This window comes from Lutra lutra, chromosome 17, assembly GCF_902655055.1.
Source record: "Lutra lutra chromosome 17, mLutLut1.2, whole genome shotgun sequence".
Classification (NCBI taxonomy): Eukaryota; Metazoa; Chordata; class Mammalia; order Carnivora; family Mustelidae; genus Lutra; species Lutra lutra.
This window is the reverse complement of record NC_062294.1, coordinates 17,403,229-17,429,226: the sequence shown is the minus strand read 5'-3', so window position 1 is coordinate 17,429,226 and position 25,998 is coordinate 17,403,229. Positions and strand designations below refer to the sequence as shown.

Here is a 25,998-nt window from a genome sequence, read left to right as displayed (position 1 = left end):
CAAAGGATAACACTGCCTGCTTCCCAGAGCACAGAGAAAAGGACTCAGTCCAGTGGGCAAGGCTTCTGCCTCCCCCCACACAGAAAAAGTCCTCTTAAGCTTTGTGTCTGAGTTTGAGCACTGCAGCCGTGCTTGGTGTCCGTGTTGCTGGGAGCCCATGCTGTCTGCCACTTGACACCGGCAGCGATGCTGGTAGCAGACCTCCCACCCTTCTATTGCCTAGGGCTTTCGTGAAGACCAAATGAAAGAAGAGGCTGTGCACATTGTTGGAAAGCAGAGAGCAACGCTAGGTGTGCAGACTGTGGTGCTGTCCAGCCACTCTCTCCACAAACTGGCTTTGGGCGTGCTTGGTCCCCCGCTCCACAGTGCAACCGTATGCCCACATTCCGTGAGCTGCTTCAAATCGGTGCTTTCAGATTTCACATCCCCTCTTTTGCCTATGAACTTTTTTGGTTTTCTAACACTTGTTAGCCTGATACCCAAGGCTTTCCAGACCCTTCTTTCTAAACATCTATTTCCTACTGAAAACCTCTTCTCCATTTCAGGGCCCCCAGAACACATCATGGGCATTCCCAGCCCTGTTCATTGCCTCATAGTTTTCCTTGCCTTCCTTCTTCACTATACTCACCCCTCAGAGCCTCTCCATATTGTATCCACTCTGGAAGACCAAGCAAAAGACCTCTACACAATTTAATCAATGAATCAACTTGCCCTCTTTCAAAATAATAGTCACTGGGTTCCTGCCAACCTTGAACCAGGGAGGCAGTGATCACAGTGTTAAGAGAAAGTTTTGCAGTCAAAACCCCTGGGTTGGGGTCCTGGTCCCACTTCTTACTGCTTGTATGACCTTGGGCAAGTTAAAGTACCTGAGCATTGCTTTCCTCAGCTATAAAATAGGGATAATAATGGTATCCCTCTTGTGCATATAAAGTGCTGAGCACAATGCCTGATGTACTGTAAGCATTCAATAAAGGAAGGTTAGTATTACTCAAAGAACTTTCATATAAGTTGTCATGTAATGGCCATAACAGCCCAGGGAAAGTAGGTTTTATTGCCCCAGATGAAAAAAAAAAAAAATGAGGCTCAGAAAGGTTAAAGCACTTCCCTGAGGCTACACACTGGTGGTGAAGCTGAAATTCGGATTCAGGTCCTTCTGGCTGGGATCCATAGCTTTAGCCAACTGCCATAGCCAACGTGTCTTAATCAGACCTCTTGTGCTTACTTCAGCCCTTCTTCCTTGGTTTCCTCTGCACATTGGCCTCTTTCTTCTCCTCAGCCAGACCCTGGGCTCTTGCAGAGCAAGGTTTATCGAAATGCATCATTCTGTGTTTGTTGAGTGAACGAGAGGGAATGGATGGGGAAAATGCATTTTAAGATCAGAACTTATCCCAAGAGAACATAGTAGGGGGACTTAGGTCCCTGAAAATCATGGGTCTCTCAACAGAACCATGAGTGAGCCTGTCTCCAGGATCTTCCCCACCTCAGTACCCCACCACTTTGACCCTGGACATCTGATTATGTTGCTCTCCTCCCAAAATACTTCTAGGGATCCCCACGTTTGCTATGTAACTAGTCTGAGTGTTTTCTCTAGAGTCTGACATGCTCTGTTGACGTAAATCTTCACTGAGCTTAACATACATTTCTTTGGTCCAGAAAGCAAATTTTTGGAAGAGTAATAGGTATTCAAGGACAGCAACAATGTTCTCCCTCAGAACTGTACAGCAAGTGGACCCAGAGCCTGCTCTCCGAGCCAGGAGAACATGGTTCTCCTGGGACTATGGTTTCTAGATTTATGTCCCATTTATTTTTACTTTTTTAAAAAGATTTTATTTATTTATTTGACAGAGATCACAAGTAGGCAGAGAGGCAGACAGAGAGAGAGGAAGGGAAGCAGGCTCCCTGCTGAGTAGAGAGCCGGATGTGGGGCTCGATCCCAAGACCCTAGGATCATGACCTGAGCCGAAGGCAGAGGCTTTAACCCACTGAGCCACCCACGCGCCCCTGTCCCATTTATTTTCAAAGCAAAGCTGCATGTAAACTGCTCTAAATACTAAGGTCAGAATGTCAGAACTTCAGGATAAATATGGTAGAGAACAATGGCCATTTTGCTGCTTGCTTTACCATCCCAGGAAAGAAACCTCACATGTGTTAATGGAACAGAGAGAAGAATATGAAAGATTGTGTAGGATGCCCAAAGTTATGGAGAACCTACATTTTGGTGTAGACGCAATCAGATGAAACTGTCCTTTCACCCTCCTCAGGGACCAAGCAAAGATGGGGAATGGGGTAGTGAAAATGTAGAAAAGACCATGGAGATTCTCTACAGAAAATTATCTAATTAACCAAAAGTTTCCTATTAAAGAACATCTGAATTCCATTTCATGAAAGCTACCATTTTTTGAGTATCTACTATGTATGAGGTATTTCATTTGCATTATCTGATTTGGTCCTCACCACAACCTGCAAGAGAGGTGGTGTTAGCTCCATTTTATAGAGCAGACAACTGACAGTCTTTTATTATTTTTTTAAGATTTTATTTTTAACACCCAAAGTGAGGCTTGAAATCACAACCCTGAGATCAAGAGCTGCACACTCCACCAGCTGAGCCAACAAGGTGCCACGACAGCGTCTTGATCACGGCCAATGGATAGCAGAGTGGCTTTGACCTCACATACGCCTGATTACCATCCAGGCTCTTTCTCGTAGAGCTTAAGGCTTATATTTCCCTGAGGAATCTTGGAGTCAAAGAGAATTAGAGCTCTTGGGTCATCTGTTATAAGTGTACTTTGATCATCTTCTTCCTCAGCTCATTTAGCAGGGGTCAAGACCTGTGCATAATGCAGTTAGCTTATTTGTTTATCCATTGTATGCTTATTTAAATGGCTTGAAATCTTTCCTCAGTTTCATCATCTGCCAGAAAATTGGGGCCACATCAAGATAATTCATGAGCTTATCCTGAGCAAGTATTTTCTTTTCTTTTTTTTGTGCAAGTATTTTCAATCATGTTTTAACTAGTAGTAAATCTTTTCCTTCATTTATCTGAAAATTGTTTGCTTGTTCTCCTTCCTGTTGTCCCTGTCTTATAAGATTCTATACGCCCCTTCTGATAGTAACAATAGCTAATATTAACTGAGCACTCACTACGTATCAGCCACTGTTCTAAGTGATTTTACTCAATCAAGGAGGTAGGCTCTGTTACCATCCTCATTTTACTGGTGAGGAAATGGAAGCACAGAAAGACTGATCAATTTGTCCAAGGTCACACAGCCCAAGGGGAAGAGCTAGTATTTATCTCAGGCTGACTGATATAGAACCTACTTTGCTAAATGACTTAGTTTGTAAAGAATATTTCCTCAGAAGTGGAAGCACTCTAGAACAGTGTCATTCAGTAGAAATATAAGCTATAAAGGCAAGCCACATATATAATTATATTTTCTAGTAGACACATTAAAAAGGTAAAAACAAGTGAAACTAATTTTAATATATTTTATTTAACCCAATATATCCAAAATATTATTTCAACTTATAATGTTCTCATTATTAATGGGCTATTTTATATTCTTTTTCATACTAATTTTTCAAAATTGGGTGTATATTTTATACTTACAGTTCATTTCAGTTTAGATTAGCCACATTTCAAGTGCTCAATAGCTACTTGTGGCTTGAATAACATGGATATAAATGGGCATTCTTCTTTCCATATTTCATCTATGATTTGTTTCTGTTTCCACTTTAAGTTTTGCATTAAGATTAGACCCAAGGGGGGCCTGGGTGGCTCAGTGGGTTAAAGCCTCTGCTTTCGGCTCAGGTCATGATCCCAGGGTCCTGGGATGGAGCCCTGCATCAGGCTCTCTGCTCAGCAGGGAGCCTGCTTCCCTTCCTCTCTCTCTGCCTGCCTGTCTACTTGTGATCTCTGTCAAATAAATAAATAAAATCTTAAAAAAAAAAAGACCCAAGAAGCCTATGTTAATGAAAACATACCCTTTGGATAATTTGGTGGGCAGAGCATCAGTTGAGTACAGTGGAGAGAATTTAGGAATTACTAAATTACCAAACCTGGGATTACTAAATTTAAATTACTAAAACCTGGGTTCTAATCCTCATCTTTGCCACTACTGGGCTGTGTGGGACCAGTGGCAAACCTCAATTTCCTTCAGCCTCTTTCCTCACGTTAAAGAAGAGATGATGGTTTATGATTATTAAGGTTCTTCCCATTTCTAAAAAGTCTTTCTGCTTGTCAGGGGTTCTGCATCTGTTTCCACTTTCCATTCAAGATTCATGTATGAAAGAGCTTATCCCAAGTTGGGGACTACATTCGCTATGCCCAGCTCTGTGCCTGGCACATTGCAGACACAGGAATGTTTGTTGAATGAATAAAAATCCTGTTCTTTGAGGGAGCTGTGAGTTTCCCAGTTTTTGCCAGAATGCCTATAGCAGCCTTAATAATTAATTACACTTTTATTTCCTTTCTCATATTGGCATAAAGTCTTGATGATCAAAGTTTTCTGAAGGGCCAAAGCCAGAATTAAAGCCACTTCCTGATCCTGTTAGCAAAGGAGATGGTGCTCAGCTGTAGGCATGGCTTCCTAGAGACCCCTGCAAATAGCTTTCCTCTTAATACATGCTGTTCTGATGTTGAAGAGAGTTAATTAATGACTCTAAATAAGAAAACAATCAAATCTGTCTGCAGTCATATGAGTCAGAGCAGACCCAGATGGGGACCCAGGTCCTTGGCCTCCAAGTGCCCTCAGGAAAAGCAATAGCAGCCTTGTTCCATGCATCTGATGTCTTGCAAAGCCCCAACCTAGAAGGGGGAAGGAATTACTCAAAATGGATTGGAGGCCCAGCCTGATACGAGGCATTTTCTTAAAAGGTGAGGCCCCCTACCTGTGCATTGTGCAGACTGAGATCGAGAGAAGAGAAAAAGCAAGTCTATTCCTCCTCTCATCTCTTTAGACACCTAAACAAGAGCTACTAAATGGGGAGTTCTCAGGCACAGGACTCTTGTGTGTGTGGCAAGACTGGGAAAGTTGGCATTACCACCCTGGCAGGACCATAGGACATGTGGCCTAAAGCATACCAAGCCTCAAACCTGCCTACCTGCAGGAGTCCTGAAGCAACATATGAAGGCAGAACAATGGTTATGATGACATGAGGGCAGGAATGTGATGAATCCCTGAGATTAGCTGCAGCTCACAACAATGCAAACTTTTCTTCTGGTGTTAGAGACTTTGCTGTTAAAAACGTGAGACTGGCAATAGGGAGAAGGAGTCTTTTATATCCAAGTGTCCCTCAGCACTGGAACAGGACTGTAGCAAATAAAGATAAGCCCTATTTCTTTGGCTCTACATGTACTCTGTGAAATAGTATCAGCCTCCTCACTGTTCCCCCATTCTTGCAGATTATTAAAAATACATTTTGCTGCCATCCTTGATTGGCTTCTTGTGAAATTCTTCCACTCTGGAAAGAAAACCCTGGGATGCTGGCCATGAGGGTCATTATACTCCCCTTTCTCCTCCTTGGTGATCAAGTGCAGGTATCCTTGTGTCAGGATAATACGTAAAGTATTGTGATAATATCCTTGATGCATTCGAAAGGACTCTTTATGGCTTATTCTGAATCTTTGTTGGTCCCCAATCCATTCCTCTAAAACTTCGTTAGAATCTCATATAGGACAGTTTAAAACTTCAACTTGGCTTCAACAATAGCAATAGGAAAAAATAGTGGTAAGAGGAGGCTCTGGAGTTTCAGAGATCCGGGTTGGAATCTAAACTCTGTTCCTTCTGATCTCTGTAAGCATGGGCAAGCCTTTTTCCTCTCCAAGCTTTATTTCCTCATCTTGAAAGTGGAAACACCACCACCACCTACCTCATAGGACTGTGAGGATTAAATCCATTCTCACATGTGAAAAGCCTGACTCAGAAATGTTTCCTCTTATTATTAGCTTGTAATTCTTTAAATAGGGTTTGCTGGTGGGTTCATTTGAAGCGATGCAATAAAGGCCTCTACAGCTCTGTTTCTTCCTCTTTCTTTCTGGGATGAGCTTTGGGGAAATCCTCACAGAGGCCATGGTCCTCTGAGCTTTCTTCTACTCCATGCCCTAAATCCTGCCTTCCCAGTGGAGGGGTTGACTAGTGCTCCAGAACCTTGGACAGCTCCTCTCCTTTGTGCCTGCAGGCAGCTTAAAGCAATGGCAGGGATTTGGGGGATTTCCTCAGAAAGACTGCATTAGTGCTTGGATTTAGGAATCCCAAGGGCTTCATTCTCACTCCCAGCATGCATGCTATTTTCTTGCATCCTCAGATTCTTCAACACAACCAGCTCTCCTGGAGAAATTCTGAGGAGCATCTCCTCAGAAACCTGTTAACTACACCCATAAGATTTACTAAATCTTCACCCCCTTTCCGTCTCTCCTGTGAACTCCAAGGATTTTTTTGAGCCCAAGAACAGAAACACCACCCACATCTTCCTGTATCTGCTGATATTTAATTTGTTTGGCTTCTGTACAAGGATTAAACAGTCTTGATTAACTTCAAGTGAAAGTAATAATGTATGAGCATGAAGAAAGGTTTTACAAGACAAAGAGATTCAGGTATGAATTAAAAGAAACATAAAATAATGTTATTGCCTGTAGGTGATGTTAAGCACCATTCTCTAATCAGAATAAGCAGGTGGTTCAATTTATGAGATAATTTAGCTTTTCACTCTCTAATGCAGAACACAACACATATATGCAGTCACCTTCTGAACAGGCAAGGAAGAGATTAAGTCCTATTTTTACTTTATGATACTGAGTCACATAGTTCAATGCATATCACATGGATGCCAAAGTAGGAACAATACCAGGTATTTAAATACCGCCTTTCCTTTGAGGAGCTCTAAAGATTTTGCGGCTGTGTGAAATCCCTTCAGAGCAATTCTGGGAGAAGAGACACACATCACCAGATGAGGATTTAAGACAGAGCATGTTTCATCCATCTTTCCTACTCCCGTCGCTAGGTCTAGAAGAGCCAGTGTTTGCCAGTCCTGTGCACTTAGTAATAGCCTCCTGAGTTCTGCATTTTCTGGGCCATACTGTCAACCAGTAAAAGAAGGCTTATCTTTGAAAATATGTTATTGACTGATAATGAGGAAGAGAGGAGGATAAACTACAATAAGAAAAGGGGGTGGGAATCATAGTGAGAGAGGAAGAGATGAGAGATGCCTAAAACACCCTGAGCTTGGTAAGTATTTTCTACACATTTTCCTCATAAACAGATTTGAGGTCCACCCCTGGACAGAAACTTGGACAAAGACATTTTGGCTTTCTTTAAATACTTCTTTCCCCTTCTTAAAAAAAATATATTTTATTGATTTATTTGACAGAGAGAGAGCAAACATGAAAATGAGAGAGCACAAGCAAGGGGAGAGGGAGAGGGAGAAGCAGGCTCCCTGCGTGGGGTTCAATTCCAGGACCCTGGGATGGTGACCTGAGCCAAAAGCAGATGCTTAATGCACTGAGACACCCAGGTATCCCCTTAAATATTTCTATATGGGCAAGGGCAGTGGAGTTCTACTGCTTGAACTAGTTTGAAGGAACTGCCATCAAGAACATCAACCTAGGATTCCAAGGGCAGACAAGGAGCCCCAAAATAAAAGGGTTTGTGGTTTTTACCTGACATTGCCCATACCCACCCTGAACCTCCACACTATGGAGGAGCGTTAGTTGTAAAATTACTACTTTTCCCAGTAGAGGTCGCTGTGGGTACTGGCAGTGGATACTTGCAGAGACTGGACCAGGCAGGGCTGGGCTGGATGGTGGCTCTACAGTCTGGTAACTGCTCTTCCTATGGTTCCACTGACAATGGTCTAGCCCCTCATCCTATGGGAAGGGGTTCTCTGGTGGGGATTGTCTCAAAGCCACACAACACCTTTGCTATAAAAGTAGTATGAAATTGAGGTCACTTGCTGGGAATGGGTTTGTCTGGGAGGGCTGTCCTTATCCTCTAGGGGTGTTGCCTCATAGTGGTATCTCTGTGTCTCACCTGTGTTCTGTGAGTATACCTTGTATTACTGAGAGGTCACTTGCCACTGACCAGCAGCCCCAGGTATATGTCCCTTCCAGACATGAAGGCCAAATTGACAAAATTTGCCTTGCCACAAAATCTGTCACCCACATCATAAGGGACTGTGATGATGAGCACCCCAAGCCCCACCTAGAAGCCCATGTGGAGGGGTGGGGTGGAATTCTGGGCCCCAGGGCAGCCCATTACAGCAGGTTAAGGTTTCTGAGGGATGGGAAGGGCCGGGCAGTGGTACTAGATGTTAGGGTCAGACCTGAGACCCCAGAAAGGCTGAGGAGGGCTCCACATACTTGTGAGGTCCTATCTTCTAGGCCACACCCAAGTATGCAGGCTAGGCCCAAGGCAGCCTGAAGCTACCCTCATCCCTAGGGCACCCACTGGGGCCCTAGACTATTACTGTGGCTTTAGAGTGGAAGGGGCTACCACCCTGCCCCACCCCCAACATCTAAGGTCAGCAGTAAGTGGTTCCTCTTCTCACAGGCACACACATCTAGATTCACAAGCTCACCATGACACACACATGAACACTGGAGCACACACGGGCACATTCACCCAGTCATACACATTCACACACTCTGACCCACATCATCACCCATGCAAACACATGGTGACACAAACACACTCAAACCTCGGAATCAAACTTGACCTAACATGGTTGATGGGGCGTGGGGGCATCATCCAGTCAGGATGCCCCTCCAGACCGTGTCCACTTAGGTCTCCTGAATCCTGGGACCCTCCCCTCCAGGTGGAGCCCCCGGCCTGTCCGTGTCCTCGTGGTCACAGGTCTTGAATGTCCCTCAGAAGGGACCCTGATTACCACCGCACACCCGGCATCCTGGGGTGCCGGGCCGGCGTAGGGGGTGGTGTGCCGGAAAGAAGGGTGCGGGGCATAGTACCCAGCCAGGGCGCAGCCGCCTCCTCCCTCGGGATTTTCCATCCCGGCTCGCGCAGGCCCGAGAGGAGCGAGCGAGCGCGCTTTGTCTCCCTCCCGGCTCCTGGCATGTTTCCGCGGAAGCTCTCCGCGCCGCGCCCGGAGCCCCCCCTTCCCTGGCCGCGCCCCCCGCCCAGCGGGTGGCGCAGGCCCGCCAGTGCTGCGACCGCCGCTTTGTCCTACGGAGGATGCTTGGGCAGAGCGCAAAAGCACGGTTCCCTAAGCGGCCGCCGCGCGCCCTGGAAGCAGGTTTCGGTAGCCAGATCTGGGGCGCTCCCAGCGTGAGACCTAGCAGCCCCAAAGGTCTAGAGGCTCATGGGGCATCTGCCCCGAGCTTCGGACTGCTAGAGAAGGGACCCACCCCGTCCCGCCCGCACATGCCCATCCGCGTCTGGCGGCCGCGGTGCAGGAGCCGGGTCGCCGGGCGGGGCGGGACGGGGCGGGGCAGGGAGGGTCGTCTCCACTTTTGGCCCCTGGCCTGGATCCAGGTAGAGAGGGCCTAGGAGGTAAGGCTCAGGTAGGGAGAGGTCGGGAGGATTCCCTCCACCCCTCTTACTTTCCCCCACCGCACATCCACACCCAAGCCACTCGGACCGCAGGCGAGGGGCCCTGAGCATGGAGAAGCCCCAAGAATCCGTCAGTACCGTCCTGTGCCGGCGACTTCAAGCACGGTGGGGAGGGGTCTCCCGTTTTTAGCTCCTCACATCCCAACCCCTCCCCCCAATAACCTAGGCGGGTCCAAGTGGGAGGGGGAAGAGTCCCCTGTCTCCATCACCATCCCGTTTCTCCTCTTCACAAAAACCTAGGTTTCAGGAAAGGGGTGGGCACGGAAAGGATCTTTCTGACATCCCAAACAGCCCCTCCTCAATAAGCTCAGGAGGTCTGGGCAGAGGAGGAGGAGTCCCCCGGTCTCATCCATCACACCCAGACTCCCTTTGTAACCTCAAGCAGTACAGGTGTTATGGGGAAGGGTCTCCCTGCCTCTGAACCTTTCATCCCGTAACACTCCCTCCCATTCTCAATAATCCAAGCAGCCTCGTTTTCAGGCACGGGGGTGGGGGAAGGCTCCTGGCTCCTCAACGCTCTCTCAGTAGCGGGGAGGGGGGGGTTCCCCCCAGCCTTTGCCCCTCACACACTCTCTCGCACTGCCTCTCCACCATAAAACAAAAACTAACCCAAGCTGCTTTGACTTCAGGCGCTGGGCTACAGGGAGGCCCTCGAAGAGTCAGCAGCTCTGCGGGACAGATGGTCTTGTAGGTGGTGAGGAGAGGTCCCATTAACTCCCCAGGCCCCCTCATATCTCAATTCACTCCCCTCCTCCATAAAACAAAAGCGAACCCAGCAGCACCGACCTCAAAGAGGAGGGAGGGCTGTCAGCGCTCGGTAGCGCAACCAGCTCCTCCGGGCTCCTCACTGCCCCGGCTTTCCCGCGGTGGCTCCCGCGGTGGCTCTCGCGGTGCTGGCGGCGGCGGCAGCGGCGGCAACAGAGACCGCGGCTCTCGTGTCCGGAGGCTCCCTCGGACTCAGCACCTGGAGCGGCGAACAGCTCCGCGCCTCATTCCGCTGACTCCGCCTCCCCTGCCCCGCCGTAGCCAATGGCGATACTAGCCCCGCCCAGGAGGCCGCCCACTAGGGTGGGGGTGCCTTCTCCTCTCTCTTCCCCCCAGCCAGCTGGGTTCTCCGACTCTTGGTCGTGACCGCGTCCCGCTGAGACTGCCGGAGTTTTCCCACAGCCCTCTGGAACTCGTAGTCCTTTAAGAACGCGGAGGGGGCTTACCGCGGTGGGTAACCGAAGGTGGACTGCATTTCCCAGGATGCATGAAGAAACCGAGGCGCTGAGGAGGGCGGGAGAACTGTTTCCATAGCAAAGGCGGCTGGTTGGGGATGGCTGACAGAGAAATGGGGCAGGCCGCGGTACCCTCGGATTGTGCGTGACTTCGGACAACCTCTTGGGAGGGCGTTTCGATTTTTTTTTTCTCCTCGATACCCACCACAGGACTCTGGGCCTCAGTTTTCCTATCTGAGAAGAAGGGCGTGGATCCGTACCCCTGCCCACAGTCCGCAGTGATGGGGCAAACCGAGGTCGAGCCGCTTTGGTTTGCCCAGCAAAGGTGAGAGAGGACGGAGGAGACCTGTGGCTTCAGAGTGTGACCTTCGGACTTTATCGCTTTATATTTGTCTCGATTTATCATAGAGGAGCGCTTTACTTTAGGTCATATCCCTTGAGCCGTCAAGGAGGCCTTCTTACCCAGTCTTCCCCTCCCGGATTCTTCGCCTCAGTACACCAGCCCTGATACGGCAGCATTTCCCGCATGGTAGCCAGAGGGCGCTACTCAGGCTTCCCATTGCCTGTGGAACTGAGCCCACACGCCTCTCAACATTGCTCTAAAAGCCCTTCTAAATCTGGTGACCCCCTTGTTCTTGCAACATTCTGAACTTCTTTGGTAGCTGAGAGGCTTTAACCACCCATTTTCTCTAGCTGTGGTAGTTCCTTCCATCCTTGTACTCGACTCACCCTTCACACTTTTCAAGCCCCAGCTTAAACGTTGCCTTGTCCCTGAAGCCTTCCTAGATGCCCACTCCATATTAGGTACCCCATCTTTTGTGTGAGCCGCGTCCTCTACTTCCTCTATTCTACTTGCGTGTTTATGTATCCATCTTCCACATTAGATTGTAAGATCTGCAGGACAGAGGTCAATTGAACGGTAATTGAATTTTACTCCTAAGGTTGCACATTTCCCATTGCTGAAAGCGTCCAACTGGAGGGATGACACCCCAGTGAGGAAATGTTTATGCCATTCATACAGTGGATTGGAATTTTGCTTGAATGCTTTGGGAGCCCTTAACAATCCTGTGACGCTAGGGATTGATAGATTCGTGCCAATCATTACTTGGAAGTCTTGTCAATTCTCCCTAAATGTCATCAGTTCTTCATGTTCCTCTATTTCTAGCTGTTTGCCCTTCTCCTTTCTGTGCCTAAATTCCCTACCTCCCACTCCCTTTCTGAGAAGGATCTTCTGCCCCTGTCAGTTATGTAGTAATGACAGTCTGAGATCCCTGCCCTTCTTTCAGTTCTCTGCTCAGCATCATAGGGCCCTGGTGGTGATGTCCCCCCTTGCTAGTTAATGTTTTGTTGTTGTTTTGTTGTTATTGTTATTTTTCTGGATCTTTTCCCACTCAGGGCTCTGGTGTTGGCCAGATGGTCCAATTAATCCCACACATGCTTCATATGTCACCCCATCCAGACTTTTGGGTGGATTTCAGCTAAAGCATTCTTGGGAGAATTCCTTAATATATGGGTATAATTAATTCATGGCCAAAGAAATGACCAGGGCGACTCTTACCCAGAACCTGATTCAAACCAAAGAGACAGATCCTGAAGAAAATAAACCCTGTCATCCTTGAGTTGATGACATCCACAGAGGGAAGACTAGGATGGGGGAATGAGTCAAAGGGATTATATTTGGGGAAGAACTAACAGAAAGTCTAAGAGGCATGGCAAAGAGGCTTTGATCCAGGCTAAACCATGAGGGAAGGCCACCAAAGCTGGGTAAACAGATGAGGCCTCATTACTGAAGATGAGAAAACTATAAGGAGGCAGGGGGAAATGGAATTTGTGCTGACAAAGAGTGTATAATTCTGTGGATGCAGTGAGAGTAGAGGTTGTTGGAAAACAGGTGGGAGAAGACTAGACCACAGGGTGGGCATCAACAGAACTTCGGCAGAGTATCAACCGAAGGCTAGCTGAGAAGACTGCCTGGAGCTACACTTGAAACTCTGAAGGTCACCTTAGCACTTACTGTTGCAAATAGTGAGAAAGCCAGGGTACCATGATTCTTCCAGAAAGCAGGAACTAAAGTAACATTGGTCCAGCCAAGTAGAGTAAGGAAAGAGTAAGGAAAGCTGGGTTCTAATTCTGACTTTGGCTATGATTAGATGTGTGACCCTGGGCTGGACCTGATTCTTCAGTTGTAAAATGCTACTTATTGGTGTTAGGGAGCCGCTAATAAGATAGAGGTGGGGGAATCCAAACCCATTTACTAGCTATGTGACCTTGCACAAACTACATTTTCAGATGTGTAATTTGCTTTATTTGACTATGTTGTAATAGGTAAGTGAAATGCCTTATGTAAAGCACTTCACAAAATTAGGCATTTTAACAAATGTGCTTCATCTTGGATTATCAGAAATTGGTTTTACTGGGGTGCCTGGGTGGCTCAGTGGGTTGGGGCCTCTGCTTTCGGCTCGGGTCATGATCCCAGGGTCCTGGGATCGAGCCCCGCATCGGGCTCTCTGCTCAGCAGGGAGCTTGCTTCCTCCTCTCTCTCTGCCTGCTTCTCTGCCTACTTGTGATCTCTCTCGTCAAATAAATAAATAAAATCTTAAAAAAAAAAAAGAAATTGGTTTTACTGTGAATAAACAAGCATGAGGTAATGTCCTGGGTAATCTGGGTTCAAATTTCCATTCTCATATTCGTTGTATCATTTTGGTCAGGCATATGCTCAATATATTTGTTTCATCGTTTTTTGAAGGGTGGCTTTAGAGCAGAGAGAAGAATGGAATTCTAAGAGAATGGAATTCTAGCTGCTTGGAAGTTAGAGTTATACAGGATTCCAGGGGAACATTAAGTTAGTCTCCTACCTTGTTAAAGGGGGAAAGAAAGTGAAGTTCCATAAGTCTTTTAATTAAGTAATGAGGGGATTAACTGGAATGTTGAATCTCAGATGTGGGGTTTGAGTGATTAGCCAGGGCTGAGTGTTGAAGAGCCTAGTATTGTTGTAGTATACTAGGCTAGTATCCTATAGCTTTATTCTAAAAATAATGAAAGTTTTTAAGGAGAGATGCATTTTGAAAAGGTCTAGGGCCCATGTGGAGAATGGACAGAAGATGAGGCTAGGATGTAGTTTAGAAGCTGCTGTGGTGACCCAGCACAGAATCTATGAAGGTAGAAAAGAGAGGGCAGATCTGAGATGTATTAAGGAGGTAAATAGTCAGAGAACTTTGTGAGTGATAAGCTGAGGGCACAGAGGAGAGTGGTGAGTCAAGGATGATTCCCAGATGTCTGTCTTGGGAAACTGGGTGGATGGATGGTGGTATTTTCCCCTGAGGTGAAGAATAGTTAAAGAGCGGGTGGGTTTCAGGTGAGCAGGAGACATCCAGGTGAGATGTCCAGTAGGTGATTTGGAGCTTGGCTTGGGAGAATGCCTTAATATTTGGAAATTCATGGCCAGAGAAGAGATAACCAGAAGGACTATTACTAAGACCAAAAAGATCCTGAGAGCCTGTCATCCTTGAGAGATGTGATCCAGAAAAAGAATCTTAAGTTATCAACTTATGAGCATATACATCATAATTGAAGTCATGGGAATGGATGAAATTCTTCACTAGAGAGGGTCAGTGAGAAAACCAGAATCCCTTGGGAAATACCAGTGTAGCTAACTCTTGGGGAATAAAAAAAAAAAAAAGATTTTATTTATTTATTTGACAGAGAGAGACACAGCGAGAGGGAAGACAAAGGGAACACAAGCAGAGGATGTGGGAGAGGGAGAAGCAGGCTTCCCACTGAGGAGGGAGCCCGATATGGGGCTTGATCCTAGGACCCTGGGATCATGAGCTGAGCTGAAGGCAAACACTTAATGACTGAGCCACCCAGGTGCCCCTTGGGAATGGTTTTGAAGGGGAGGAGGGAGAAAACCAGAAAGGATGTCGAGTCGAGAGACAATTTTGTTTTAAATTGGGAGAGATTAAGGACATTCAAAAATGCTGATGGGGGAAAAGCCAGTAGAGGGGCAGTTGAGGATAAAGGAAGGGAAGGGTTGAAGGATAGAGTGAGGTCAGCAAGGGGGTGGGAGGTGGTGGGGTTCAGAGGCAGTCTCAGGCAGTCTCAGGCCACTTTTCCTTTAATATGGGAAGGGGAGTTGGAGATGCAGGTAGGTTGTAGGTCACTAGGTAGATAGTTGGGAGGTGGGTTCAGGAAAGGGAGGCATTTCATGCCCAGTGGCCATTATTTCTCATGTGATGTCAGAGACAAGGATATCTGCTCAGCATAACGAAATGGGATGGAATGGAAAGCTTGGAAAAAAGAGTGAAAATGTTCAATATAGCTGCTGTGGAAAACAGAAGGGAAAGCAATAGCAACCCTCAGGCCCCACAGAGCAGTGGTGAGGGCCTGCTGAGGTTGAAGACAATGGGTTTGTGGTAGGTAACTAATTTGTAGGGTTGTAGGCTTTCTTCAGCTTCCTCTCAGCCCTGAGATAGGTATGGAGAAGGCTATTGGTGAGGCTGACCCAGGTCTTGGCTTTGCTGGAAAGCCAAAAAGCAAGAAAGTTGGAGATATTGACAAGAGAGGTAGAAGTGCTGGTCTGCCAAGAGGAAGGGGGTTAAGCAAGGATAGAGTGGGCAGATGAGAGGGGTGGGGTTCTCAGTGTAGTGAGAAGATAGATGTGATGGGTGGGAAGGATGAGCAGGGAGGGCAGGCAGTGCTGAGTAGAAGGAAAGGAACTCTGGTCAAGGGCACCAGCAGGGTGGTTGGAATGGACAAAGAATTGTCAGGGGAAAGCATTGAAAGGCAATTTTGTAGGTCATCAGCAGGTCTCCCAGAAAGATGGATGCTTTGAAGGAGAGAGGAACCCCAGTAGCCCTGTGTCAAACTGTATAGTGAGTGGGAAGGTAACAGGTAAGGAAGAGGGAGAGGGTGCAGAGACCTCTGACATGAGTGTCACAGAAATCAAGATGTTGTGGAGCCAAGAAAAAACCCTCTTACCCTCATAAGAGTCATGAGCTTTCTTATACATATTCATGGAAATATCTCAACATCATCTACACGTGATCAGTTTTATACATACGTAAAACTCAGAATGTCTAGGAATAAACGAAATCATAAAACAGTTCTAGATTTCATGGTGAAGTTGTAACAACCAAGTTCCTGCAATTTACATTTTGGTATAGTGTGTAGATTTGAGTATGTGCATACCAACTAGAAAATGTGTTTAAGAATTTTGCAAATTTCATTTCTTAGCAACGATTTGTTTTCTCAGTTTAGAACATAAATTAGAGAACTTGTGTTGATTTTTTTTTTCAAATGTAGAGCTTAGAGCTTAATTCATGCCTTTGAAATGCCATGAATTTGAAATGCAGCCATTTTCCTTTCTGCATCCTTGAAAAGGATTACAAAGATTTTATTAGTTTTTCGGATAATCTTGCCAGCACACGCAGACTTTCCACAAGGGTCTCCTGTCAGTATTGTTGGGTTGTGAGTGATGCTTTAGGAGTGTTGTATGTGAGCTATGTAAGACAAGTCAAATAAGCAGCCAGCTTTAAGATTTTCCAAACAGCAGCTCAGTTTACAATTATGGGAGATAATATAGAATATGAAATGTGCCTAATGTTAATTGAGAAAAACGATCTTCATGACTTTTGAAGAAAAAAAATGACAAAATCAGTTAATTGCATTGAGCAATCTTTGTCTTAAAAAAAAAAAAACAATGTTGGGACATCTGGGTGGATTAGTTGGTTAAGTGTCTGCCTTTCACTCAGGTCATGATCTCAGGATCCTGGGATCGAGGCCTACACTGGGCTCCTTGCTTGGCAGGGAACCTGCTTCTCCCTCCGCCTGCTGCTCCCCCTGTTTGCGCTCTCGCTCTTTCTCTCTCTGATAAATAAGTAAGTAAGTAAGTAAATAAATAAATAAATCATTAAAAAAATAAAAGAATAACACATCATCCCTAGTATATAGTATAATCCTAACATCTTTTTGTTTTTCCACATTACAGTCTACATGTAGGACACGTGTATATATATAGCCTTGCATATCTTTCATATTCTGGAAATCATAGTTTTAGATGTTTGAGATCTTTTTTTAACATAAAATATAATAAGCATTTTCTCTTGTTAAGATTGAACTCATTTTTCAATTGTTCATTCATTTATTCTTTCAACAAATATCTAATGAGCTGTTTTTGTGTTCCAGACAGAGCTGGATCTATAGTGGTAAACAGGATGCAGGACTTGCCCTCAAGGAGCAGATTCTTTATAAACACCATCTGTAATGATTGCCTAATAGTCCCTCAAAACCATACTGTACTTAATCTCCTCCCTGTTTAAAGCTTACTGTTTATTATTAAAATGATATAATGAGTATTTCCAAGTTTATAGCAGTTACCTTCAAATTGTTCCTTAAGGTAAATTCCTAAGTGAACAGTTACTGAATTGAAGGGTTAAAACTAATTTTGGTGTTTTGATACTCTTTGCCACATTGATTTCCAAAAAAGTGGTACCTATTTTACCCCGTCACCAGTATGAATGTTCCAGCTTTATCACAGGCTCTCCCCATTAGACATTTCTGTTTTGCCTAATGTATAAAATGATTCTTTTTATTTTTGCATGTAATTGATATTAGTAAAAGTGCCCATTTTTTCTTTCTTTGTCTCTTCTTCCCTGCCTCCCTTTCTCCCTTCTTTCCCTCCTCCCTTCTTCCCTCCCTCCCTCCCTTCCTTCCTTCCTTCCTTCCTTCCTTCCTTCCTTCCTTCCTTCCTTCTATCATTGGCTAATTTGCTAGGTCCCTAGGAGGTTCTTGGAGGGCCATTGTCCTATCTTGGGGATCATGCCTGATATTAAGCACACATTGGAGGCTTATAACATCTTAGAGTTGCAAGAGATTTCAGTCATCATCTCGCTCAACTCTCCAGCCTGTTTGCATATCCCTGGCAATGGTGACTTTACAGTCTCATGGGGACATCTGTCTTGTTTTTGCCAGGCTCTACAGGTGTTGAGGTGGCAATGGGTCCCAATGTCTCCCACATGACCCCAGTTCTGTTCGTGAAGCAGCAGAGCCCACCCACCAGATGGTACAGAAACTCTCTTCCTTGGCTGCCCATCTCTGCAAATATGTGGCCAGACTAGAATGTTCAATCCCAGGTAAGTCTGGCAGGCCCAGAGGCCAAGGCACTGTCCCACCCATAAGTGTCTACAGTGGTATGTCATCAGCCTCAGCAGCTGGTTCATATGAAGTTTAAAATTGGCTGAGATTGTAAGACCTTCTTTAAGTGACCTGTAGCCCAACCTAGTTCCTTACCTCCCACTTCTGCAGTTGATCTTTTAAACCTGAAAACAAGGCTTTGATAATTTTCTCCCTGTTTTATATCTGTGTATTGGTAGGGAAGCTGCCTGGGTCACACTCCTGCTGTCTAAAATTGGGATAATAAGAGTCATTCTGACAACTTCATGTGTCGGTGTGATGATTGAGTATAATGCAAAGTTGGACATTTGTCACTCACTTTGGCTGCCTGACATCTGAGCCTCCTCCCTATGCTTGAGGAATCTTATGCCTCATAAGGTGGAGGCATCTTCCTTTACAGCTAAGGCATGGACATCTGCTTGAGGCTCAGGCTTCTCCTGTCAGACAGGCCCCCTCTTTATGCCACACCTCACTGATTTTGAATTGGAAGCCAGTGATGGCAAAGGAGTAGGGTCTGCTCTGCAAACTTTCCAGCAATTTGATGGGTACAATCTGAGTTTCCAGTGACAGCAGTTTTCCGCAACTCGCAGGTTGTGGATATCTGTGGTGTAGGTGGCAGGGGTGGATTCCAGACTCAGGGGTCACAATGATGTCTTCTAAGACTACTGCTGAATTGGGGTTTAGGGCATTGTTTCTGACTGTGTGCTTCTAAGCCTGATGTTCTACTGTCTTGGAGATTTTGTGAACTACTCACTATCTTTTAATTTATGTTCTTTACTGTGCACATCAGTTAAAATTAGTAACTTTTGCTTATAACTAAAAATCCTAACCAATACATTCAGGATATGAAAAGTGTGTTGGGGAGTGCTAAGCACCTCACACATAGAAGATATTATTATTTGGGATTCTAATTCATAAGTAGTGGGTGTGAGGGGAGTGGGGGAGGTAGGCCTGAACTCTGTACCTGCTGAGAGTTCAAACAGGTCTAGGCATGCCTAGAAATTTGGCCAGTGGGAGGATTTGATGGCAGGAACTTGTGGGCTAGACCCTGGCTCCACAGTTAAAGGCTGACCCTGACCTTAAGGCAGTTGTTATGGGGATGGAAGCTGCCAGAGGGCCTGCCTGCTGGACACACACAAGTAGATGGACTTCTTGCTCTCTCTTCTCCTTGGACAGTTACCAACAGCCAGGGCCAAGAGGTGGGGCTAGGCTGTAGAGCAGGTCTCTTGGGGTTGTGCAGCTGCCCTTGGGGTGTCCTCATTGGGGTGGGAGAAGAAACCTGTCTGGATATGCTCCCCATCCCTGGAATCACAAGAGGGATTCGAGTGGGTTGGTATTCCATCCCGTGCTACCTTTCGGCTGCCCTTCAGCCCACTGAGTATAGCTTGGCTTTCCAACCCAGCCCGGCTGTGCCCCCAGAGTCCTGCCCTGCATGCTGCCATCTGAGTTTATCAGTCCTGTTGTCCCAGAGTGGGGCTGAAGCTGGTACAGCTGCTGTGGTCAGTAACAGACCCTTGGGGCTTTGTGACATTGAGATTAGGCACCCTGGGGACTTTCTCTCCGGAGTTCTAGATGACCCCCAAATCAGCCCTGTTGGGTGCACGCATGGGGAGTGGTGCTCCTACCTTAGGGCATTCCCAGATCCGAGTGTACAGTGAGTACTGGTGCTGGCCTGATCTCTGCCTTTGCCCAGTACTCTGATGTGCCTCCAGGGAGGATTAAGATCATGATGCGTTAAAATCAGTCAGGGGTCGTGTATTGGGCCCCGGATATGGTCATATCCAAAATGTGGTAGCACTGAACATTGTTCAGAGGAATCTTCATAGGGAGCAGTGGGTTCTGTCCCTGCTATAGCTAATGATTTTGTGATGTTAGCAATTTTAATCTTCTTACCAAATATGACTATATATATTGTTTTGGTATCAAAACAAATAAAATAAAATCCACTATAATACAGAATAGAATATAAGTTCTTTTTTTTTTTTTTTAGATTTTATTTATTTATTTGACAGAGAGACAGAGCAAGAGAGGGAACACAAGCAGGGGAGTGGGAGAGGGAGAAGCAGGCTTCCTGAGAAGCTGAGCACAGAGCCCGACGTGGGGCTCGATCTCAGAACCCTGGGATCATGACCTGAGCCGAAGGCAGATGCTTAATGGCTGAGCCACCCAGGTGCCCCTAGAATATAAGTTCTTAAACTTATCATCTGATCTAGATAGGCTTTCAGTCCCTGGATTACTCTGTGTCAGGTAGTACCCAGGCACTTTCCATGCTTTCTCTTACCAATCTTCACCACAATCCCAATGAGCTGGGTACCATTTTAATTCCTATTTTACAAACAAGGAAACTAAGACCCATAGTTATAGGACTAGCCCAAGGTCGCACAGCCAGGGAGTGGGAGAGCTGGGCTGGCTATCTACTGTCAGAACCTGTGAACTGCCCTTCCCTCAGTTGATTCCACTGTGGAACATCTCTGGCTATTGAAATGTTTTCCCTCAGATGGAACTAAAAATCTGCTTCTCCCTAAGCTAGTACCATTTCTGTTTCTGCTCATGCCAGTAGCCCACCATGGCAGCCCCTGGTCTTCCAATCTTTTAGCTCAGATCTCTACTCTAGTCATTCCTGAGGGCACTTCAGCTTCTTCTTCAGGGAACATCTGAACCATTTTGTATCAGCTAACTCCTTAAGACAGTCACTGTAGGAAGGTTATGGCTGGGAAGCTTTCCAATTTTCTGGTTACTTTGACTCCAAAGATACTGGCTTGCAGTCTTTCCCACTCCTGGCAAGGTTGTGGCAAGGAATAATGAACCTAGCCACAAGCCTTAGAAAGGACTTGGTAGAAAGTTCTTCTCTAAGAAAAATGGCAGGAAAACCATTAAAACAGTAGAAACTATCCGTACTATGCCAAGGATTGTATTGCTGCATGGGAGTCTTCTGTCCCCCTGACTGGAAGGCAGGTTTCACGAGGGTAAGAGTTTTTGCTAGTTTTGTTTCCTGTAGTATCCCCAGAGCCTAGAACTGTGCCTGGAGCATAGCAAATATTCAAATATTTGTTAAATGAATTACTAGTACAGTTCTACCTTTGGTGTCACTTCCTCAAGTTACTAAGTTGTTTTGGAGAATAATGTGCTCTCCTAAGCCCATGGATTTGAATTTCTTTTTCCATTACATCACCAGCAAATTTTCTAGTGGTGTTGTGATTTTGATTCATAAGAAGATAACTTTAGCCATATGTAAAGTACATTGGAAAAATAATCCTGCTTCAAAAAACAATTTCATTTGTTCTTGTAAACCTAAGTATAAACTGGAAATTGGTTCAGCTTGGTAAAGGGTAATATGCAGGAGTTATTGGATTTCTAGTCTCCTCTGTCTTTTGGAAAAACATCCAGTGGCTTTCTGTCTTGAATGCTGAGCTTAAATTCAGAATGAGAAATCATTAGGAAAGGGCTAAACATGAGGATTGTCAGTCCTTATATTGTTCCTCATTGTTCACCTACAGATAATACATGCTTATTGTTAAAAATAAAACATATGGGTAAGCAAAATGATGAATGTAGAAAGCACTTATAGTTCTATCACTCAGAGGTGATCACCGTTACCATTTCTCTGTTTATATCAAATACTGAAATTAGTTAACATGGTTATTGGTTCAGGGGAGGAGCTACATTTTTCTGTACAGGAGATCTGCTTCTTAGCCCTGGTTAACCTGTGCTAAGAGCAGCAACAGATGTGAAACCAGCAAGACAGAGTTAACAAATGGAGGGGGTCACTCCCAATTCACATCCTACAATCTGACCTTAGAATGTGACCCGAGAAGTAGCAGAAGGCTAGAATAGGAGGGAGTAAGGAAAAATCTTTGACCCAGCTGAACATCCCAGATGTGACAAATTTCACAAAATTTTCCTAAAAACAGGAGTGTCTTTTCCTGAGAGTTGAAGATAACCTTGTGAGAGTCTGCCCTGGGATGACTTGAAAGTGAGAAACACAGACTGTGCAAGCAAGGCTCTGGGGACAGTGAGGGTGGTGAACATGAGGACTCACTGTGTAATTTTCTGGTTTGTCTTCTGGACCAGTTTTCTTCTACACTGATTTCCTAGGAAGGGGCCATGTCCCTTCTGGTTTATGACTCACAGCAGGAGAAAGTGGAGATGTGTGTGAATCAGACCTGAGGTCATGTCCTTGGGCATCTTAACATCTTCAAGCTGTCCTTGGGATCCCTGGAAGTTCTGGGGCATAGGTCTGATGACTTAGGTTTTTCTTTAAAAATTTTATATAGAAATTTTGCATTATCTTCCATAATATTTGTCTCAGTATTAAAATAATATTTTAAAAATCTTTAAATGAAGTTGATGTTCCAGCGTGTTAGGTATACAGACACTTTGTGTAAATGTTGGTTGAATGAATGACTGTTGTTCACCTGATATCCAGAATGCTCTTGCTCAGGTTGTGGCAAGTCTGAAAAGGCAAGATGGGACTACTAGGCTGAGAGATAAAGAAATTAATACTCTACTGGGCACCACCTATATGCCAGGTAAAGTGCCAGGTGTTTTACCTACATCGTCTCAGTTTAATCCTCATGACCTTACAAGAATTCCTATATTATAGTCAAGTAATTGAAGAATCAGAGAAATTAGATAACTTTCACAAGGCCTGGAATGGGGCAGAACCAAGATGAAAATCTTGAAGTATCTGGGCCTCTGCTCTCTCCATACACCATGCAACCCTCTGAGCCAGTTTACCCATCAATCTCTTAGAGATTTTGTGGGGAATGTGGCCCACTGCTCTGTCCTGGGGACATGGAAGAAACTCCCCATGTTCTGTCTTCCTGTACTGAAGGCTGAAAGAGCAGGGGTTACAGGACTTGACTGTGGGCAGAAGGCAGCAGCACCTCTGGGAGTCTGAAGCACATCTCCGCATTCCCTGTGGGGATACTGCGATGCCCCATGAGAAGAAGGGTTCAGTTGCTCTGTTATTTCAGGATAACAACGATTCAGGGTGGTGTTGGCATTTTTAGCTCATTTAATCTTTTGAACTTTGTTCCTACTTTGTTATGGCTCAGGTTCAAGTTTCCCTGTCTTCACTCAGCCATGAGTTGAGTATCCCTGTTTGAGGGACCCACCATGGCTTTGTGGAACTCTCCAAAAGCACAAATTACAAGGTTCCAGATTATTCACAGATGTCCAGGGGTGGTTGTTAACATGATTATTCAGTGAGGGCATTGTGGTCCCAGAAGCAGATGTGGCCATTTCACCTTCCAGGGAGAGCCCATAGTGTCTTTCTTCTCCTTAGGTTAAGTTCATGGCAACTTCTACTCTTTCTCCCAAAACTCCTTCCCTAAGGCACAGGGCAGGCAGGTATGTGTCAGGTGGTTGGGGCACTCGAGCCCTGAGAGCTGGATTCCTTAAGACAATTATAGGTGGTTGAAAGAAAGTAAATATAGTGTGAACCCACTGTATGCAGATTAGAGAAGGAGCTGGAAGACAAGCTCTTGCATATTAACTAGCCTCAGGGTCTCCTTTTAACTATCTGTAGTTTTAAATTTTCCTGGCATGAATGCACATTGTTTTTTTCTTTTTTTGAAGATTTTATTTATTTAGGGGCGCCTGAGTGGCTCAGTGGGTTAAGCCTCTGCCTTCGGCTCAGGGTCCTGGGATCGAGCCCCGAATCGGGCTCTCTGCTCGGCAGGGAGCCTGCTTCTCTCTCTGCCTGTCTCTCTGCCTACTTGTGATCTCTGTCTGTCAAATAAATAAATAAAATCTTTTTATTTATTTATAGTAGGCAGAGAGAGAAGCAGGCTCCCCGCCGAGCAGAGAGCCCGATTCGGGGCTCAATCCCAGGACCCTGAGATCATGACCTGAGCCGAAGACAGAGGCTTAACCCAATGAACCACTCAGGCACCCCTCACATGGTTTTTCTTATAAGGAGAAAAGGAACTAGAAACAAATCCTATTGTTGGATATTTAAGTAATTCTGACTTTTTATTAGTATAAACAGTGCAGAGCAGGAATAACAAGCTGAAAATGAGTTCAGATTTATAAAGCATAAAATATAGACCCTATCTCTCAATTCTGAAAAATGGATAAAATTGCTTAAAGGTGTTCCAGGGTGATAAAACTGCTGCTGTGTTCAGCAGCATGACTTCTTTTCAAAAAGCAATGACTATACCTAATAGTATCCATCCCACTTATGCAATAACAGTTTATCAAGTTGACCAAATTACTGCATTTTAGAAACTTGTAAACTTATCTTTCTAAGCACCTTCGACACCAGTCACCTGCACAGGGGTGGGAAGTAAAGATAAGAATCTCATCCTGACCTCTGATTTTCTGGGGTGGTCGTAAGGCCAAAAGATGTGGGCTGGCAAGGTCATGTGCTCATAGAGGCATTTGACTCTGGTCGCTGGCAAAGAAGCAAGGTGAGGTGTGGGTTGCTACTTCAATGTTGAAAACATCAGCTCCAGTCGTTTGAATGGCTTTTCTATTTACTATCTTTTAAGTTACAACAGACTATTTCCTCTTCCTCTATAAAGGAAAATTGAAGGACTGCCTGGCTGGCTCAGTCAGTAAAGCATGCAACTCTTGATCTTTGGGATGTGAGTTCAAGGCCCACATTAGGCATAGACACTACTTAAGAATAAGATCTTAAAAAAAAAAAAAAAGAAAGAAAGAAAGAAAAGAAAAAAGAATAAAAGTCTTAAAAAAAGAAAAGAAAGGAAAAAAAAAAACCTGGAAAAATCTCTTTTGTCTGCAACCCCAGCTGTTCCCAGAGCGGCTGTCATCTGCTTAGCACTCTCCGTGTCCTTGAGCCCCATGTTCAGCTGTACCCTCTCTGCCTACTCCAGCCTGGAATAATCACGTCTCCCATTTTGTCTGCAGGACTTCAGAGCTGTTAAGCTCTACTGGAACAAAAGAAAATTAGCACCACCAAGAGATGTGGTTTCCAACTTAGCTAGCTCTTTGCCACTCCTTTTATTCACACCTGGCCAGACACTAATCCTGTTCCCCATGGTGGCTGTTTCCTGCTTGTCCAGCTCTCCTCAGATTGTCCACCCCACCACTGTCTTTATCACCCATGGCCTTAGCTTCTACTGCTCCAGGACAGTGTAGCTGCTCAGGTTCTCAGTTCCACTCTTCCTTGGTTCTAAAAGGATCCACATAACATTTCCAAGGCAATCCTCCCAGGTGCCCCCCTCCCACCCTCTCTTGCCTCTTCCAGGATCCAGTACAATGAATTACCCTCTTTCTCTGATTCTCTAATCCTTGCTTGCTCTGTGTCGGCTTCCTCTCCTTCACCCTGCAAGCAGAATTCTCTCCCATTCTAGACACGGGCCCTTACCTTTGCTTTCTCTTCCCTGGCAGTTTCCACCTTGCCCTTTATAAACAATTTTTTTTTGTGCCTCCATTTCCTCAGCTTCTTTCATTACCCACCAAGTCGGTTCTATGCCCATAATTTTACCAAAATTGCCCTCACTAAGGTCACTAGCAGCTTCTTAATTGTTGAATTATTAAATGATATCTTTTCACTAGAACTGACCTACCTCTGTGATATGTGATCAATATCTGTAACTCCCCCTTAAAACTCTTGTTTCTTTAGTATTTCTTGCCCCTGATGCTTTCTGCCTACTCCCTCTGACCTTCTCTTCATCTAATCAATCCTTTAACACTGGTGTGCCCTGAAATTCTGTCCTTGACCCAGCTTCTCAGCCTTTCTACCTCGGCTTCCTCCCATGAGCTTTTTGGTGACAACAGATTTGGGCTGTGGCCAGTAGCTGCCCAGCAGAGTTCTGTAGAGCCGGAAACCATCAGGCCTCTTTGATCTCTAACACAGCACATAGCCTTGACACCAAGGAGTAAATTTCTAATAATGGAAATTCTCCGTTGGACCCTTGGTCGACTGGATGAGCTAAGTCTTAGAGGTTAACTGATATGCAACCATGGGAGGCCATTCACTTCCCTGTTCCAGGATTTAGCCACCATAGGGAAATAGAGCTGACACACATGAAGGCTTCAGGCCCACAGGGCTGCTTCATGTTATAGTCCAGAGTCTTCCA

General features: G+C 45.4%; 2 protein-coding genes across 3 annotated transcripts in view; one reads left to right on the top strand and one right to left on the bottom strand.

Moving 5' to 3' along the window:
• The window catches only part of SMPD3 (sphingomyelin phosphodiesterase 3), an 83,134-nt gene extending 72,611 nt beyond the window's left edge, over positions 1–10,523 (bottom strand). For both annotated transcript variants that reach the window (XM_047711439.1, XM_047711440.1), the window contains exon 1: positions 10,347–10,523. The gene's annotated coding sequence lies outside the window, so the exon portion shown is untranslated. The remainder of the gene's footprint in view (positions 1–10,346) is intronic.
• A 467-nt stretch (positions 10,524–10,990) lies between these two features.
• ZFP90 (ZFP90 zinc finger protein) overlaps positions 10,991–25,998 on the top strand; it is a 96,372-nt gene continuing 81,364 nt past the window's right edge. Inside the window, exons 1-2 of the mRNA XM_047711444.1 lie at positions 10,991–11,105; positions 17,750–17,910. The gene's annotated coding sequence lies outside the window, so the exon portion shown is untranslated. The remainder of the gene's footprint in view (positions 11,106–17,749; positions 17,911–25,998) is intronic.